We start from the raw sequence: 19,650 nt of genomic DNA on the forward strand, positions 1-19,650 counted from the left end.
CCCAGGGGCTCTTCTGAATCTCAGGCTGCTCCTGGTGGGCCCAAGCTTCACAGTGCTTAGTTCAGGGTTTGAGATGGCCATTAGGGAGCAGCAGGGGCAGGCACAAGGCAGGAGCTGAGGGTGCTTGAGCGAGGTGACAGGGCTGGGTGGCCACAGCAGCAGGTTCCTAACAGCCCCATAGTGCAGGAAGGACAGACAGTATGTCAGGAGCATCAGGGACCGGGCACAAACCATGGCACAGCATTCAGCTGTGGCTTGAGAACTCAGGCCTGAACCAAAGCAGGGCTCTTAGCAGTTAGTGAGCGGACCAGGTGAGACTTGTCAGGGTGAGCAAACTCCATTAATGCCTCCAGGGCCCTGCAAACTGCTTGGTCCCACCTGTGGAGGAGTGGAGGTATAACCTCCAAGTATAACTAGACCTCCAATCAATATATATCCCCCTGGAAAGCTGTCAGGAGGAATGGAGCTCCATTAGTAGAAGGTAGAGTGTCTTTGTGCCTAAGAGCTATCTTGCTGCTTCAAAGACTGAATGCTGTCTGCTGCCCTGAAGGTGATTGCATGCAGCTTGGTTGGGCTGGCATCTCATTATCCCTCTGCTGTAGGCTTCCAGCAGCTCCCTAAGCAGGGAGGTTTGAAGGTAACATGCTTAATCAGTATTCTGCTTAGCCTGTGTGGTGAAGTGGAGGGTTAGTTTGCTGTCACTGTATGTGTTCTCCTTAGTTTTCTTCCTCTGACTCCACTTGAAGAAGCAGGAGCAGTAGAAAAAGCTTCCTTATTAATGGCAGCCCATAAGTGTGAGCCTGGCAGCTGGTAGATGGGCAAAGATGAAATCATTTGTGTTCCTGTCTGCACAAGACTAAAAGCAATGCAGAGGAGGCAGCTTTAATTAAAAACCAACTGCCACAGATCATAAAGCAGTCTTATCAACTCGCAGGCACAGCATACCACGCTCCAGAGAGCGCCGGGCTGTGGGAAATGGAGCTGTAATAACTGAGTGCAGGTGAGGAGCCCTGGAACTTAGTGCAGAGCAAATGTCTCAGCCCCACTTCTTGCTTCCTTTGATCACAAAGAACATGTGGGATCTGTGGTTGTACTGAAGGATGGCATCCAGTAGTGCAAGCCACTACATTTACACCTTGGTGCATGGGGTATGACTGATACTCAGCCTCCCCTTTTGGTTAGGGAACTGATCTTGCTGCAGACAGCTTGATTCAGTGATGCCTCCTGCAGAAGTTGCAGCCCAGCTTCTCCCTTTTGCTCCTGCTTGGAGTGAAGCATTTCAGTGCAGTGTGGCTGCGTAGGGGTTGGAAGGCTCGTGTGACACTTCTGTTAGCTACATGTAAAGAAATGTGGGCAGGTCCCAATCCACAACAGGCCACAGAGCTACTAAATTTGCTACCTCCAAGAATCTGAAAGTCATGAGGCCTTGGTCGCAGCTTTTTTTAATACAAAGAAATCTCAGGGTCTTTATTTTCTTACTGGCTTCTGAACATTGAGTTCTTATTCTCAAGCATTCAGGCCCTCATAGTTGTGGAAAGAAATCTTCTCTTGTAGTAGTAGCCATATAGAAGCCTAACTCTGGGTTTTGTAACTTCTGTGTGTGAGCTGAATGCTCCTATTGTCCAAGGCTACCTGTGTTCCTTCTCCATTTGGACTCGTGTGCAGTACAGGTTATAAGCAATGACATCAGGAACTGAGAGCTGGTTTTCAAATCTTCTCAAACTGAGCTTCCCAAACCAAGTAACCGTGTCCAATGGGAAGGCTGCATGGCTATCTCTGAGTGTTGGCCACAATGAGGGATGTTTCATGCCAGGCTTTGCACAGATCTGTGCCTTCTGCAGGCTTTGAGTGGCTGGCAAAAAAGCATGGAGGTGTTCTGTGCTTTTCTCTTGGGGTGATGCAAAGTGCTTATTTCAATCCTAGGTCTGAACTGCTGCCAGGCTTTGTTCAAAAATATATATATATAAAGGAAAGCAAGCATGCAAGTCACGGGAAACTTCTGGGTATGTTTTAGCCACATTAGTAATGCTAGGTGTATTTCCATTTGCAGTTCACTCTTCTGTAAGGTTTTGTGTGCTGAGCTCCCCTTGCTGCTGTTGGGTGCTCAGGTGGCTGGGAGACCAAACTGTCTGTATTTAAGGTTGGACTTATAAACACACTAGGGCATATCAGTGTAGACAAGTGTTAAGAAACCTTAAACACATCCTGCAGTGGTAGTGCACGTAATGAGCGTGGAGTTAACGGCGAGCTGCAATCCAAATTCACACTGCAGTGATCACTTCTCTAAATGAGAAATGTTGGTTTGGTGAGAAGAAACTTGTTTTCCATATGTGTACGTGAGTAAGAAACTCAGGTGAGGAAATGACAGCTGAAGGTCTGTTCTGCTTGGGGTTCAGAAGTTTTGCCATGTAGTATTTAGCATGGGATCCAGACACAGAGGATGGGTTTGGTGCTTCTGTTCCCAATGGAGTAACAGTTCATCTCTCAGTTTCAGATGACCAACAAGATATGCTGCTTTTATTCAGGCCTCTAAAGCGTAGTTGTGCTTCTAGGTTTGATGTACAAAGTGCACATATGTTTTTATTTTCTCTTTGCAAAATCTTTGTGGCTTTGACCTTTGAAGGACTGTAAAATGAATCTGTATTTATAAGAGTGCTGGGCTGATGCAGAGACACCTGGGTTTTGCTGCTTTGCTTAGGGATCCTCAGCGAGTTGCTGAGTTTTTTTTGACCTTCCTTTCTTTCTTGGATCGAACAGTTGGTGAACTTTAAAAATAATGCTGTAAGAAACTCAGTAGTACTGTAAACTGTGAATGAAAAACGGGAATTACTGAGTGATGATGGATTATTAGCATAGTGGGAATGTGCCCTGCAAACTTAATGCAGGTTATCAAATGTACAGTGTATTTAAAATGTACATAGAGCCAGTTCTCATTCTTGCAGAACCTTTAAATGGCTCCTAAGACTAATAAAGACCAGCTGGCTGTGGATGGAGGGGTGGTGGAGATCTGCCTGGAATTTCTTTAAATTTCCTTGGAGCGTGTTGTATGTGAGGCACGAAGTCCCAAATCAAACATTTCCAGTGATGCACAGCATGTTTGTCTAGATGCATTCACCCTCTGTGTGACCAGGCTATTCTCCTGCTAAAGATAAATGCAGAGTAAGGCAAGGCAATGATATCACAGTCCAATTAAGGGCTTTGGTAATGCACTGAGAGGGGCAGAGGATGGCATGTTCTGCTTGAATGTCCATAACGTGTCTGCTGTGTTTATGAGTTGTAAACAAGTCCACAACTTCATGTGACACAAGCTTTTGTATCCCTAAAGCAGATTTTTCAGATTGAGAAATGTTATGTATACTGTATGGTAGCATCCTGTGAGCTGTAGGAGTTTACCTCTGCCTACCTTACACCTGGTCCTGGTGCAACCTGTCTGAAGCTGCTGGCATTTAGTTTTTAAGAGAAAGCAGCAAGAGCTTTCAGATCCAGTTGCAAAAATAGATGCTAGCTGTGTTTGCTCTGAGAGGAGCTAAGATGCCATTGCATGCTGAGTATTATTAGAGCTTCATTTTGCTGATGCCCAAAGACAAACTCAGCTTTGTTTCTACCTCCTGGGCACAAATTATTTCAGAAAGAGCACGTCTGTGCAATGGAACACTTTGCTGCCCTCATTTAGTGCATGTCCCAGCTGCACCACCCCAGCCACTATGCCATCCTGGAGGGGAACAGTGGCTCAGCCTCTGACATCCAGGCTGAATTGCCAGTGGTAAGCACCACAAATGCTGATTAGGCCTCTAAAAAAACCAAACATTTTAATGCAGATGGTGAGCAGTGCCACTGATTATTTCCACACCATTGTGGAAAACTGTATGGGTGTCAATAAAGACTCAAGAGCACTCTGAGGTGAATGTTTTCCTCTTCATCATGTTCTATGGCTGGTGCACATTAGGGGCAAGACCTTAATGGTCCAAATCTTTCATTGCAAAAATCATCCTCTGGTGCAAAATTTGAAAGCAAATAAATGAAAAGGCCTTTAACAGCAACTCATCCTGTGGGCTCTCAGTTAAAGAACCTTTGCAATATTCAGCTAAAACACAGAACAGCCTGGAAAACCCTCTGAGGGTTGGGTTGGGTGAGTTGATCAATGTATCTTTACTGCCATCAGTCAGCTTGTTCAGTTAATAAATCAAACCCTTGCCAGCTGAAGTATCTCATCAGAAATGTCAGTAGATAATGTACGCAGTTGTTCTCTGAGGTTATTGTCAGAGGTTTGATGTATGTGCTTGGTGGGAACAAACTGATTTTGGACTTGTTAGGCACCAGGAGTCCCCTCTGGAGAGCCAGATCCATCCATTTTCCCATCTATGTCTCATTTCTGTACCCAGTTACGTGACTTCCCCTTGAGAACATTTCCTATGAATATTGTACATAAATATTTCCAAGAAATCAACAAACTATTGTTTGGCTTCTGTCTTTTTTTTTTTTTCTTTTAAGAGAGAGAGTTTCTTCATCAGGAAACATGACTGCTGTTGGTCTTTTCAGCAGGTCTGGTGGGGAGGTTATTGTTTCTGGGTTTGGGCTGTTTGTTTAGATGGTTGTTGGTTTTGTTGTTGTTGACTTTGCCCTCCATTGTTGGCAGTCTAAGGAAGTGGGTGGTTCTGTTTTTTTGTTTTAAATTATTTATACAGGCAGGCTTTTGTGGGGGTGAGATTTTCTCTGGGTTTTTGTGTTTGTTTATAAAGTTTACTGTATCTCAAAGCGTTTTTGGTTTTGTTCAGCTTTTGTTATTCCTGAACTCAGCCTGCTCATAGTACCTTCCAAGTGGCTTCTGTGGCCGCCTGCTTCTGTATAGCACTTTATGGACAGGCTGATGGGCAACCTAAAGGCTTTTACCTTTTGTCCTGAGCTGCCACTGGTCAGGGTATACGGGGCTTCTGTGCAGATGTGTGCTGGGCTCACCCAGGGAATGTGGCTGATTTGTCCTTCTTGCAGAGCCAGGGGGTGGAGAAACTGCTCTGGACCACATGGGACCAAACAGCAAGTGATGGCAAAGCCACGTGTCTCTGTCTCCAGTTGGTGCCAGAGGACACATGCAAGAGGCTGTCTCATCCACTTTTGGATTCATTAACCCTTGTTGATCCTCCACCAATGCTGATTTTAAAAGGATGTATAAAGAAAAAAGGTGAGGTAGTATCTCATAGAATCATCAAAATTGGAACATCATCCATCAAACCATCTACCTATCACCAATATTTTCCCTTACTAAAACATCTAAATGTTTCTTGAACATCTCCAGGGACAATGGCTGCACGCTTACTTGATCCTATAAGTGAAGGAGTAGGGCTCTGTTAGAGCTAGATATATCCTCTGAGTTCATAGCTAGCCACGTGGCTGAGGTTGTGTGCAATGCTATGGCTTTGTGCTGTGGCAGGACAACAGCTGCTGGCCTAAAAGGCATCCATTCGCCCATAGTGAGGAAGAGCGTGTTTGCCAAAAGTCTCACCAAGCTGACAGTGGCTCAAGTGAAGGAGCCCTTTTGCAGAAGGGGCTGTTTGGAAGCTTGGTGGACTTCACAAGACCCCGCCAGCCCTGTCTGGCTGAGGACAGTCTTCGTTATAAGCAACTGGAGAAAGTCTTCAAGTCAGAGGTTGGTTCTTTCCAGAGGTTTTAACACTCTGACTCCTCACAGCAGAACACAAGCAGTCTGGGAGGTTTCAGAAGGATGTCAGGCAACAACTTAGCCCAAGCTTGACACAGGTCGTGCAGGGAAGATGTGCAGCTGGATCTGCTTTCCCTTAACAATAACAGCTGACTATGTGGTGGGCTACAGCAGCCTTCCCTGAAATGACCAAGAAATAGTAGAGTTCAGGATTGGGAAACAGATTTCTTGAGAAACCTTGACTTGAACTACCCCAGTACACAGTGAGATGCATTTGTGAGTGCTGGGAGAGCTGTTTGTCATTGCAGGGCTGCAATCTCTTGTCTTTAAAAGCTCTTGGAAATAAGGGCATGATCCTGACATCTGGAAGATGGTAAATGTTGCACCTACCTCCAAAAGGATTAGGAAGAACAGTTCAGGAAGCTGCTTAGTTGGTCGGGATCACTTTGCTGCCTGAGAGAATCATGGAACAAGACCCCTTGGAGCATGTTTCTGGGCACTGGGAAGAGAAAGCAGTGGCTGGGAAGCGACAGCATGGATACGTGAAGGGTAGATTATGCTTGGCCAACCTGAGGTAAAATGAATAAATGTGTGGATGAGGGAAAGCAGTGGATGTCACTTACCTTGGCTTTAGCCAGGCCCTCAGTGCAGGCTTCCCGTAGCTTTCTTGTCTCTAAGCTGGGATGCTGAGTGCTGGATGGGTGGCCTCCAAGATATGTGGAAGAACTGGCTGGGTCATGTGGCACAAAGCATGGTGGTTAATGGCTTGTGCTCTACCCAAAGGCTGGGTGTTTGTGGAATGAGTCAGGGAACCCCCCTGGGACCCCTCCTGCTTTGGGAGTGCGGTTGGCTAAAGAACTCCTGAGGTCTGTTCTGACCTGAATAATTATGTTGTTCAAACAAGCTGATGTCAACTGGATGTCAGTGTCAGGAGGAGACAGTGCCCACATCCTATTATAGACAGCTATTTTTGCCTAGAGGTCTAGTCATTTTTCTGTTGAAATGATGAAGAATAGACAGATTCTGTAGCCACCTCTTTCTTTGAGAGGCGGATTGTGGTGATGGAAGATGCACTGCCTGCATGTTTCTGTAGCAGCATCCTTGACCATTCCTAAAATAAACCTGGTGCACACAAATTATGTACGAATTTCTGAGCCCCTTTTCACTAAGCTGTAAGAGCAGAGTTTTCCAGCCATACCTACGAGTTTTACTGCTGCTCTAAAGCATTCCTTCAAATTGTTTTTTTGCTTTTTTTTCATTTCTTTTTCCAATTTATAATGGAGGTCTCTAGTACAATAATCTATTTTAAGATAAAGTTTATGACTAGTTAGAAAACAGTGATGATAACAAGTTTTTTTCCTGGAATTTTAGTTGAACAAAACTGAAATCTAGGAGATAAAGTAATAGGTTGTTGTGGAGTCACTGTCCCTGGAGGTGTTTAAAAACAAAAACAAACAAGAACATTCAGATGTTGTGCTGAGGGATGTGGTTTAGTGGGGGAATACTGGTGGTAGGTGGACAGTTGGACTGGATGAGCTTGGAGGTCTTTTCCTTGGTGATCCTGTAATGATTCTACGAGTTCTGCTAGATAGATATTGAGTTTCCCAATGGTTCTGTAAATGTGGGCTACTAAAGTCAATATTGTGACCAACAGGAGTCTTTTGGGCATTGAAGGAAATCTTTTTTTCTTAAGCAGTGATATCTTAGTTGATAAAAACACTCTAATCCATTTTTACCTGCCATAAAATGGATAAATGTGATGCAGTGTTGTCTTCAGGGCTTAGAAACTCAAGGTTTTGCTCTGATTCTTTATAACTTTAAACTCATTTAGACTTGTTGATGGTTTTCCTTCTGCCTGCTTCAGTTAAGACACTTGAAGGCTGGCGTAGTGGTAGTTGATGCCTCCATTTGGGTTCTCTATGCTGTCAGAGGAGATAACTTAAACCTTAACACCTGACTCAGTTTTTTTTTGTCTTAATGAAGCCTTCCTCACTTCCAGCCCTCTGAGAGACAGTGGAGCTTTATTTAATGAGAACCACTGAAGCCAGCCACTGAAGGACACTGTGCAAAGTATCTATGCTCAGTGTTCATCTTTATTTTCACAACTGAAATCTTTTTGTTTTTAAGTAGGAAAAATGAAGGATTGCTCTTTCATTCACGCCCTTCTGGATTGAGTCTTTTGTCATTGTAAGTAGCAGTTCTTACTGACCAGGGGATGAACTGCACTTTCACTGCATAGCATTTTTATTGGCATCTGTGATACAGGGTGGTAAGAGAGGATTACTGACCTAGCTCTTCCTTAAGTGACTGACACCAAGCCAAAAACAGGACTGATGCACCAAATACTGAGAGGTGGGTCAATACCATCGTGGGTCAGAAGGGCACCTTTCTGGGACTCCTGAGCTTCACCACCTGCAAGCAGAGCCAGGTCTGCTTTGAGGAACACTATGGGATGGACCTTGGTGCCCCTCATCTGCATGAAGGATTGCAACAAGCAGTTTAGCTCTGCAATGTGAGGCAAGGAAAGCCATTTTTTGGTGGCCAGCCTTTTTTCCAGGGAGGCTTTGCTTGCCCACGACTGGCTGTGATGGATGTGGTCTTTGGCAGCCAAAGAAGCTGCTCAGCAGCACCACAGCACTGACAGTTGCCTGTGAAATTCAGCACCAGCAGGTTCCCTCTGCTTCTAAAAAAGAAGAAAATATTGGGGGTGATGTTGGAGAGCAGAAGCTGAGGCCCTGTTGTGTTGAACCTGGTTTTTTCTTTCCATGCTGTATGCGGATGTTGAGAAGGCTTTCCATGAAACCCAGGACGTTGCAACATGTTATAAATACATGTTCTTGCATATAAACATAATAAATCCAAATACGAGGCCAGTATGACTTGGAAGAGTCCCCAGAACTTGGGCCAAAGCAGAGCATGAAGACAAATTTATGGAGGATTGAAAACAAGTGTGACCCCAAGCTCACACAAGTGATGGCCTTGAGCTCTGTTCCTTCCTTGCAGGCTGGGTTGTTTCCCACACCTGCACTGAGATCTCTCAGCTGGGAAGAGATGTTGGCTCTTCAGTTCCTTGGAATTTATCAAGCCAGTTTTTTTTCTGTCTAAAAGACTTAAAAGTGAGCAGGCAGTTGCTTCAACGCCGTCACAAAAAGACATAGAAGTATTGTAAGCTTTGCATGGCTTTTCCCAGTGCCATGAGCTGCAGCTGGAGGACTTGGAAAAGCTTATGCAAAAGTGTAGAAATCAGAACTGTTTTATACAGCTGTGAAGGTTCTTTTTGAAGGTGAAGCCAAGTGATTTTTCTCACTTTATCTGAAATATTTGTATTGACTGGAGCTGCTCTGTTGAAAACCAGGAATCGGGCGCTGTCTTGGCCAAGCCTGATGGATCCAGCTGTGTGTCTGCAAAAACTCACTCCTCAGACGTAGGGGAGCTCTGCAGTTTCTCTGGCTACAAGTGAGCTGCTCAGTGAGACAGGACAAGGCTTATTGGGCAGTCCTGAAGACAAGTGGTTTTGTGCAGGCCCTGTCCTTGCACTCATTCCTCCTGCCTTTCTTGCCCAAAACAGTGAGACTTTGTTCCTACTGCCTTCTGGAGTTAACCCAGGACTTGTGCACTCCCAGTAAGCAGATACTGCTTGACAGTGTCAGCTTGTGCCTGCTGAAACCTCACTGAGGAGCTCAGTAAGACCACACAGCCCCTGCAGTGGCTATTTGGTCTGCTATGGACTGGGAGGCTTCTGGAGTTGCAGTGTCCCCAAAATTGTTTTGAACTTTAAGGCACTTCACTGCATGCAACCGCTTTTAAAGTGACCTCCCTGGTCCAGGTGCCTTCAGCTATACCCCAGTTTTCAGTGTTGGCTGCCCTACTGTTTGCTCACAGTGCCTCTGTGCTGTGCTCTTCTAGCTGATGTTTCAAAGAAGCAAATGCAGAGGTCACCATGAAGTGTGCATTTCCATCAGCGCTTCCAATGCTGTGCCCTGGGAGACAGCTGCTACTTCTACACCGGGCTGTGTCCTGAGATGCAGCAGCTTGGGATGGGCAGAAATAACAGCAAAGGAACAAATCAAGCCTTTGTGATCATCAATGAGATGGGCAAGTATCTCATTCATTGCGTCCACAGCAAAAAACTAAAGTGCTTTGGAAACTAAGTGCATTCCCTCCATTATTTTTGACACATTCTGATGCTGTGTGGTGTTTCTGACATGTTGTTAGTACAAACCAGAGGCTTGAGGCAGAAAAGCAGCAGCAGCAGGAAGGCTTTGTCCTGGGGAGTGCTTACCTTTCAGGGATCAAAGCTCAGCGCAGGGCATGAAGGTGCCCAGACTTGGTAATTGCAGTGAGCAATTATACTGGGCACAGGCCAGGAGCTTGCAGTCGTGTCAATTCGCTCCCCCTCTGTGTCTGTCTTGAAAAGGACTAAAGAATTCATCCTGTCAGACTTGTGTCTAGACACTTCCTGTTTGTTTTCTTTTGCATCAGTAGTTGTGCATTCAGCTGCTTTCTAACAGCAGTATTCAATGATGCTGCAGGTACTTGGCAGTACAGGGGCAGCCCTGGACATGTGTGTAACACCCTGGTGGTTGCATGAATAGGAACTGGGCAGCCCTCATCCTCCTTCAGCTGGCCAAATCCTACATGAATCTCATTTAGCCCCAAGCCATGCAATTCTGCTCTCTGAGAGAGGAGGAAAAACAAGCAACAAATTAAGAAGAGGTTTAAAAGAGATCAGGCACCAGAGTGCAGTTGGTGCCTCAGCTATTTCAGTGTACCCAGCCCTTGTGCTGTGGGTAAATGCGTGCTGACTCAACCTTCTGAGCAGCCCGTGTGTCCATGGCTGTTACCATCACATCTTAACTTCTCCTGTAGGGTCTTTTTGTCCCTTGGTCAGACAGGGATCCTTGGGGCATGAAGCTTGTTTTCTCTGGGGCTGCAGTCCTATTCGTTTGTTGGCCTGGCTGTAACACAAATGGATGAAATAAGCAATTCACCCAGAAGAGTTTAATTACTCCAAACACCCACTTCATTGCTCTCAGAGGTATTTTAGCTTCCATGGCTTGTGCTGGATGAGCTTATGGCTCAGGCACAGCTCTAGCAGCAGATTCTGTGTAGGGCAGGGGCAAGGCTGCTAGTGCTCTCTGCTCTGTAGCTGCACATCTTTTAGGGTTTGGAGGGTGAGGGAAGCAGCTTGAAGCTGCTTCTGCCCGTGCAGTGTAGACATGGGAAGGCAGTAACCCTACATGCTCCCATCCTTATTTCTCCTCATAGGGTGGCCAGTCTTTAAAAACAAATGTAGGAGGCAGGCCCCCCAGGCTGGGCCGTGCTGTGTGACCCTGTACGTGGGTAACAGCCCCATGGACTTGCTGAGGTGCTGGGAACTGACTCGTTCCCAGGGCTGCAGCCTGGGGGTGATGGCAGCAGCATAGCCTGGAGCCTGAGCAAACCCCACGGCAGCACTCTGACTCATCTTGCCGGCACGTCGGGATGGACCCAGTTAAACCAGGACATCTGGGCAAGTCTGGCTCCTCTGCTCACACAGCACTGGAGCCCTGTCCCTTGCTCGAAGCTCCTAGGGACTGCACTGCATGCCTTGAAGGAATTGTTATGAGTTCTTGTTTAAGAGCTTAGAAGAACTGTACGTGTCTCCTGTTGTCACGTTCTCTAGGGGGTGTGCTGTAATCGGTGTTGAGATGCACATGATAGCTTGGGATGCTTGGGAAGAACTGGATTCTTATTCAGAGCAGTGTTTTTCCTTCTGTGTGTCATCAGATCAGCAAGCATGAGGAGGCAGCACCATCCGAGACATGACAGCTGTCTGGAAATGAGGGCCCAATTCTTGGCACTGCTGCCCCTCTGCATTTTGATAGCAGCCTCCTGAGTCTCTGTTTCATAGAATCACAGAATATTTTGAGTTGGAAGAGACCCTGAAAGGCCATCTAGTCTGACTCCCCTGCACTGAACAGGGGCACCCACAGCTCCATCAGGTGCTCAGAGCTCCATCCAGCCTGACCTTGAATGCTGGCTTTCTGGGCTGTGAGGGCACATTGTTGGCTTTTGTCCAGCTGCCATCCACCAGTACTCCCAAGTCCTTTTCATCAGGGCTGTGCTCTATCCTTACATTCCCCAGCTTGTACTGATAGTGGGGGTTGCCACCACCCAGGGGCAAGACCTTGCACTTAGTGTTGTTGAACCCCATGAGGTTCTCCTAGGCTCACTGCTCAGCCTGTCTAGGTCTCTGAACAGCATCTTATCTCTTGGCATGTTGACTGCACCACACAGCTTGGTGTCATCCACAAACTTGCTGAGGGCGCACTCAATCTCACTATCAGTGTCACTGATCAAGATGTTAAAGAGCCCTGGTCCCAGTGCTGACCTCTGAGGGAGACCACTGATCTCCATCTGGATGTGGAGCCATTGACCATCACTCTCTGGATCCAATCTCACAACCAGTTCCTTGTCCGCTGAACACTCCACCTATCAAAGCCATATCTTTCCAATTTGGAGAGAAGGATGTTGTTGGGTACCATGTGAAAGGCCTTACTGGAGTCTGGATAGATGATATCATCGGCTCTTGCCTTGTCCATTGATGCAGTGACACCATCATAGAAGGCAGCAGGTTGGTCAAGCAGGATTTGCCCTTGGTACAGCCATGCCAGTTCTGCCAATCATATCACCTCCCTCTCTTCCATGTGCCTTAGCATAGCTTCCTGGAGGATCTGCTTTACTATCTTTGCGAGCTCAGAGGTGAGGCTGACAGGTCAGTTGTTCCTTGGGTCATCCTTTCTACCCTTCTTGAAAAAAGGTGTGACATCACCTTTTATCCAGGTGCCTGGATCTGCTCTGGAAGCCCATGCTATTGCTTGCCATGCTGCTGAGAGCTGAGGAGAGTGTTGCTCAGGTTCCTGTTCTCACACACTCCCTGGCACAATTTGCTTCAAATGCATTTGCAGGTTTTTTTCCTTAATTTTTCACAATTCCCCTGCTCTGTGTGCATCTCTTCCAGGCCTTTAGCTGAAAGCACAGCAACATCTCCTGGAACTGGATGGCTATTGCAAGCTCAGCTATCAAAGTGTCATCCTTAAATCCCAAGTGGAGATATTCACTCAGTCCCAGGAACTCCATACTGGCTCCCATTGTACCAGGTACTGAGGGTGGCATGGGGTAATGTCTGTCCAGCCCATCACCTCCCCTTTTAGGGGAAGTTTAGGCTGAATATTAGAAAACGTTTTCCTGCAAGAGGTGAGGAACTAGCACAGGCTGCCTAGGAAGGTGGTAGGGTCACCATCCCTGGAGGTAGAGATGTGGCACTGAAGGACATGGTCAGTGGGCATGATGGGTTGGGGTTGGACCTGGTGATTTTAGAGGCTGGAGAAGACATCTATGGTTCTATGATTCTTCACCTTAATGAGGTTGAGGAAGGAAGCAGCTATCAGAAACTGCCCTTCTGTTATTCAGGCATTGTTCAGAAGTTGCATCTAGCAGTGCAGGTCATTGTGTTATACCAGTGCTCATTGCTTAGAGGGAAACCAGGGAGAGACAGGTGGAGAACAGGACTGACACCACACCAAAAGGTGTCTCTATACTGAAGGAAGTAGGATGAATCCACCTCACAAGCGAGCAAAAGAACTGCCAAATGTCTGAATTTAATTACTAAGGAGCTGGTCTCCTATGAAGGGAAGCTACTGGGACTGTGGGCATCCTTGAGAGCTGAGCAAGAAGCTGCTGAAAGAGGTTCTTTGCTCAGACATAAAGCAAGCTACTGTCTTTGTTCACCTTATATGTAAGACCAGATAGAGCTGGAGAAAAAGGCAAATGCAGAAAAGTGAAGATCAAGTACTTCAAGGCCTCTCATAAGAGGCAGCAGCAGCAAGGTTGAACAGCACTGTCTTGTAACTGCTTCATTACTGACTCCTGTGTCTGTGGGACAACACCTCAGTGCTCAGAAGCTCTTGGAGCACAGCCGAGTTGGACTGCAGCCCAAGCCCAGGCTCCCTCTCTTCTCCTGGAAGGGACCGGTTGCCCACATAGCTTAGAAGAAACTGGAAGTCCAGGTTTGTTGTATGAGACCACATACAGCAGTGGCGGGTGCTGGGTGAGAATAGCGAGGCGCTTTGAGGTGGGCTCTGGCTTAGGAAGGAGGGTTTTTGCATATAGAATATCTGTTGTTTGGCAACATCTCATATTGACATGGAGAATGTCACTTTTTCCTTGGCAGTGCTTGATGCAAGCTGTGGGCTTTATTTATTATTTGTTTGTTTATTTATTTACCTCCTGGTATGGCTTCACCCATCATACACCATTCACTGGTGCAGGCAGGTGCAGAAAATGGCCATTTAGGGGTGGTTTTGTGGTGCAGTGTGACCAACCCATGGGAGAGAGGGCAGGCAGCATCAACTGCTTTTTGGTGAGCTGATGACAAAGCTGATGTTTGGGCTGCCGTGGCTGGGTGATGAGATTCGTCACTCTGTGGGTGAGAAAAGAGAATTTATTCCTGTGTTATGTCTGAAGGATGGGGGAAAGCTTATTGCTTTCCTGCAGTCTGCTCCTTTTTTCCTCCCGCAAATAGGGCAATGAAAACGTAAGTGCTGTTAGTGGAAGCTTTAGTTTTGCTTTTCTGCTGAAATTCCAGGAGAGATGTGCCACCAGTAAGGCATTGGTGAAGCATAGGTTGGGCAGCTCAGAGTTCCTCAACCAAGATTTTGCAGCTCCAAGCTCTTCGCTGCTTCTGTGCCCTGATCAGGGAAAGGAAGGGCTCTGTATTATTTAAACCTAGCTGTGCTTTTTCTGAGAGACACATCTTTCCCTTGTTCTAATGATTAACCAACAGGATCACGTTGCAGAAGAACATAAGAGCTGGGATGGGGAGAAGGAGCGTGGATGTGAATGCAGATTTCTTGTCTGGTGCAACACAAAGACTGCTTGTACTGCAGCACGCCCTGCAGCATTATCTGCCAGAGGTTTTGTTTCACTTCAACTGCTGTCCTTGTTACATCTCGACTGGCTAATTAGTATTTTAGGTGCTCCTAGAACAGTTTGGACGTATTCCTGCAACTTTCACACACATCTCTGTTGCTGTTCCTTCCTCCTGCCCTGCGTGATCACGGCAGTAACATCATTTCTGCTTGCTGATGGGCTGAAATCTTTCAAGCAGGAGGAAAACTCAATCTCCTCTGCCCATTCATGGGCACCATCTCCTCCTGATACTGACATCCATTTGACATCAGCTTGTTTGAACAACAATCCAGGACAGTGTGGACCTCAGGAGTTCTCTAGCCAACCTTAATGGATGGACTGCTTGAACTGCTCCCACAAGCAGATGAACTTGGGTTACAGTGACAAACAAGCAGTATCGAGCATTCATGCAAAGCACCCAAACCCATAACTTATTTTACAGAACTCCAGCTACAAACCCATTCCAGAAGTGACATTTTTCAGAGCACACAGTCACTCTGCTTGCTTTTTCCCACCTGATGATTGGGAGGTTCTGCAAGCAGAAGGATAATACGTTTCTGTACCTGGATGTTTAGCACGCAGAGGCACTTCCCAAGCATTCTGTGAGAACAAAAAGCCCTTTTCCTGACTCTTTACAGATGACTTGCAAAGAATAAGCAAGAGGTTTGAGCATGGCTGAGCCAAACAGCTGCTGAGAATTCAAATCCATGCTTGCAAGCCCGGCTCTTTCCACCAGCTCTGCTTTGAAAAATGCAGGAATGAGGCACGTCCCAAGCTAATACTGTCCATCAAGGGCACAGTGAAGAGGAAACCTTGTCTCATTTCCATTCCCCAACTTGCTGTTTGAAAGCTGATTCTCTAAGTGTTATCATTTCTGAAAGCTTTTCAGTGTTTGGGTTCCAGCTGTGATCTCGTGGGCTGCAATGTGCTTTTTGGAGCTGGATGGAGGTTGCAGGAACAATGACATGAAGATGATTGCCTGCATCTGTGTGCACTGGGACATATCAGTCCCTGCAATGAATAATGCACATATCTCTACCTTTTGATTTTTGCAGCACTGGTTTTCATTTCTTGCATGTGTTCTGTAGGGCAAAGGCTGGCTTTCCAAATTTTCTAGGCTCTCAAAATGTATCTTCAGTAATAACACAGAACTGTGCTGAAGAATACAGGATCTTCCAAAGCCAGGCTAGCCCCAAATCCTTATGTTGTCAGTGTCTGCATTGGGAAGGGCTGAAACAAAGTCACCTATAAGGTGCCATGCGCATCCCCAGTCATCAGAGCTAATTGTTCTGTGCCACCAGGGAACTTTCTTACCAGAAACAGAGACATTAAATGACAGAAACACTGCACTTTGATACGAGCAGTGGGCTTTAGTAAGCTTGTTTTACTTTTCCTTGTTTTTTAATGAATTGAATATCCCTGAAGTCCTATTCAGAGAGAGTTTGGGACGTTTCTTTCTTTGCAGGTGGTGCTACTGAGCCCTCAGGAGTACTTGGCTCTGACTTTACAGAAGGCAAACCAAGCAATCAAACGTTACGTGAAACCAAACCAAACAAAATCAAAGGAACAATGCACCTTTCTTATGGAGGTGTTTCTCCACCATATGCTGGTGTAGCATATGCAGAAGCCCGGAGTGATGCTGCAAAGCTTTTACAGGGCTCATTAGAGCTGACCTACTTCTCTGCTGTGTTTTCAACTTCTGGATAGAGGCATCTTCCAACTCCTGCTAACAGCAACATGGTAGGGATGTGTTCCCACTTCTGAAACATAGTTTTGTTCTGCTCCAAGCTTCAGCTTTGCTGGAATGGCCAAGGTACCTTGAAGTAAGAGTAAAAAAACTATGGTGACTGCTTTCTCTAATGCATATTTGCACATCAGCTCCCACGGAAAAAAAAAAAAAGTACCTTCCCTGCCAGGGGATTTAATTTTACCATTTAATTTTTCACTGTAGTTTGCTTTGGGTTGTGGGCAGAGTCTGCTGGGCTGCAGAAGGACAAAACATTTGTCATTTGTTGTGTTTCACCTGGGGACTGCTCTGTAACTCAGCACAAGCAAAAGGAGGATATCTGACCTGAAAACATCCTAGGGTTCCTGTCGTTTACTTGGAGCAAAACCACTGTTTGTCCTACTGACTCCAGGGAGCCTTTGCTGCAGTGCACCTTACTTTGTGTCTGCTGCCTCCACCCTTTTAACCAGACTTCTTCCGGCAGATATGCACATACTGAGTATGTGATTTTGGAGCTGACAGAGCTGGGCTAGGCTGAACTGAAACCTGTTCGCATGGTTTAAGCTCATATCATCCATTCTTTGGATCAAAAATCTGATTGCCAAAGTGCATACTAATGAAATAATGGAGACCTAGGGGGACTTGGAAGCCAGCAGTTTGACAGCAGAGGTCTGCTAGCCTGCTTTTCTGACAGTTTCCCTGTCAGACCTTGTTATGTAGTCACTTCTACATCTGAGGGATGACAGAGTGGATTAGTACATCCAAGTTGGATGACAACGAAAACAAACATCTTTTATCAGCTAAGCATCCCCTTTTGGAGCCATTCCCATGCTGACGGCTGCAAGGGCCTTCCTGCTGCTTCCTCCTGTGTAAAGGATGACATCCAGGAGTGGCATCCCAGAGCTGAGAATGTACTTGGCAGTCTGAGCCCATGTGTTGGGACTGGCATCTCTGCTGGGTGTCTGCTCGTGACCCTGCAAATCACAAGCTGTACAACTGGAGATAAGGCTCTTAAGTTCCTGTATTCCCAACCATGAAGATGTGAATAACAATGCACCACGTTGCATTAAGCAGCAAGGGATGTAAAGGCTACTGGGGCCAGAGTGAAGGCGATCTACTGGCTTGCAATGCCATCCTGAGTTCCCTGCTAAGGCCTTATTGCATTCACGCCCCTTCTACAAATAGAGAGCAGGAGCACGAGGTGCAAACACATTTGCATTTGTTACCATGATGTTCCTCCTGCCCATTGCTGAGTCCTGTGTTTCTGCTGCGACCCAAAGTCTGTTTGCAGATATGTGAGCTATGGCACAAGCCATTCCTTGCAGCCTGCTGTGTACCTTGGCATGTTCCTTGCGTGCCAGCAGCCATCGAGGTGGGAATGTTGCCTTTGTTAAAAGGACTGAGTTTGGTTCTTGTATCAAGGTCTCACTCCCTGACCCACTGCTGGAGCAGATATGCTGGAGCAGATATGCTGGAGCAGATATGCTGGAGCAGATATGCTGGAGCAGATATGCTGGTGCTATGCTGGAAGAAGGCTTTTCTAGACAGACATTATAAACAAATTGCTGGTTAATTTGCTGCTTTCTTAACATCACTGATCCTATAGCTACATCCTTAAGCAGATGCGTGTGAATATAAACCACCCAGTAGTAAAATTATATCCCAATTTGGACGCAGAGCACAGCTTCCTTATTGCCAGGCTTTCAAGCCTACCAGGAGCTCCAGGGTTGCTCGTGCAGAAATAGCTGGTCTGCCTGAACAAGCTTACAAGTCTTGTGTCTCAACATCTGAGGCAGAAGTGTGAGCCCTCACAAAGGCAGGTGCTGCATTTTCCATAGGCAGCGTCAGCTCAGCTTGCTGAGATGCTCACACTGAGCCTATGGCAGGTCTGAGGATGTGCTCCAAAAAGTGCCCAGACCTCTAACAAATAAACACATCTCTCTGGAGACACTGATCATTTGGCACAGCTCAGTGGCTGCTCATCCTTCTCAGCTGCTTGCTCTTCCATCCTGAACTTGTGGCTTGGGGTTTTTCTTTGGATGCATACAGAGGTGTGGAGGAATCACAAGAAAGAAGCGTTGAGGCAGCAGAGCAAGGCTGAAAGACCAGCACAGAGCTCTGGGATAACCTGCTTTCCTTTCTTCTCCTTCCAGTTGTGCTCTCCCGGTGAGATGAAAGAGGACACCCAGCAGTCTTTTCCCAGGTTTGCTCTCAAGACAGAGGCTTCACCTTTCTGTCCACCAGTCAGGAAGACACTGGTCTTCAGGTCAGTGGGTTTTAATATCTTGAAATCAGATCATCCTCCAAACTACAACCCCTCCATGGAGTGAGCAGCCCTGGACAAATCCAAACATCCTTCAGCCAGGAAAGGTCTCAAGGCTAAGCCCTGAGCCAAACAGCACCCATGTATTGAAGGTCTGCTTTGCTGTTAAGTGCTGCAAGGAAAATGCCATCCCACCCCAACCTGTAGGATGGTGACCAGTCCTTGTGCAGGCATTGTGGTGAGCTGTGCTTGGGAAAGCATCTGGGCAAAAAAAGAAGTAAGGAAATTGGGTTAAACAGACCATCCTTTATACTTTCCAGGGGCTTGGCTAAAGAAATACTTTTCTCCAGGTGAAAAAATTACCTTTTACAGTAAAATCCTTCAGCCTTCACAAAACATCCCCAGCTATTCAAGTTTGCTTATTAAAAGTCTGCTTTTATATAAATAACCCCTCCTTTATCAGTACCTGTGTGGTTTATGCACAGCCACGCACAGATATGTGTGTGAGTCTAGGTTTAGTTATTCCTAAAACTTAAACCTTAAAACATAGAGTCATAGAATCATGAGGGCTGGAGAAGACCTCCAAGATCATCCATTCCAACCATCCACCCATCACCAATATTCCCCACTAAACCACGTTCCTCTGTACAGCTTTTAAGTGGTTCTTGCACACTTCCAGGGATGGCGACTCCACCACCTCCCTGGGAAATCTGTGCACATTCCAGGATCCAAGTGGACCCAGTTGCCATGTCAGCAGATTAGTGCCTAAAAAAGAGCAGCAAACACCAGGCAGAAATTCAGCATCCCGTCTCTCAGGCATGTGAGCTGAATCCTAAGGACTTTTCATTTGTCCTTCATCCTGCGTGGGAAAAGTTGGCCTGAGCCCATCTTCCTCAGTCTCTCAGGTCTGGGAAGGCGGTGAGCAAGGCTCTGCCCTGCTGCAGGCTGTATTGCTGGTGTGTGTGTGTGAGGGAGTGATACCCACACCGTGACAGATTGCAGAAACCATAGCAAATTCATCAGGCTCTCCACTACTGGCTCAGCAGCATCAGA

At 46.5% G+C, this 19,650-nt stretch overlaps 1 long non-coding RNA gene across 1 annotated transcript; it reads left to right on the forward strand.

The window, feature by feature from the left end:
- Positions 1-391: 391 nt before the first annotated feature.
- Positions 392-19,402, forward strand: LOC149916785 (uncharacterized). Its single transcript, XR_016468937.1, has 3 exons — positions 392-637; positions 18,488-18,600; positions 19,277-19,402. It is a non-coding gene; the product is annotated as an uncharacterized LOC149916785 (long non-coding RNA).
- Positions 19,403-19,650: the final 248 nt, after the last annotated feature.

The sequence above is a fragment of the Phasianus colchicus genome, chromosome 9, assembly GCF_987193195.1.
Source record: "Phasianus colchicus chromosome 9, bPhaCol1.hap1.1, whole genome shotgun sequence".
In the NCBI taxonomy this organism is placed as follows: domain Eukaryota; kingdom Metazoa; phylum Chordata; class Aves; order Galliformes; family Phasianidae; genus Phasianus; species Phasianus colchicus.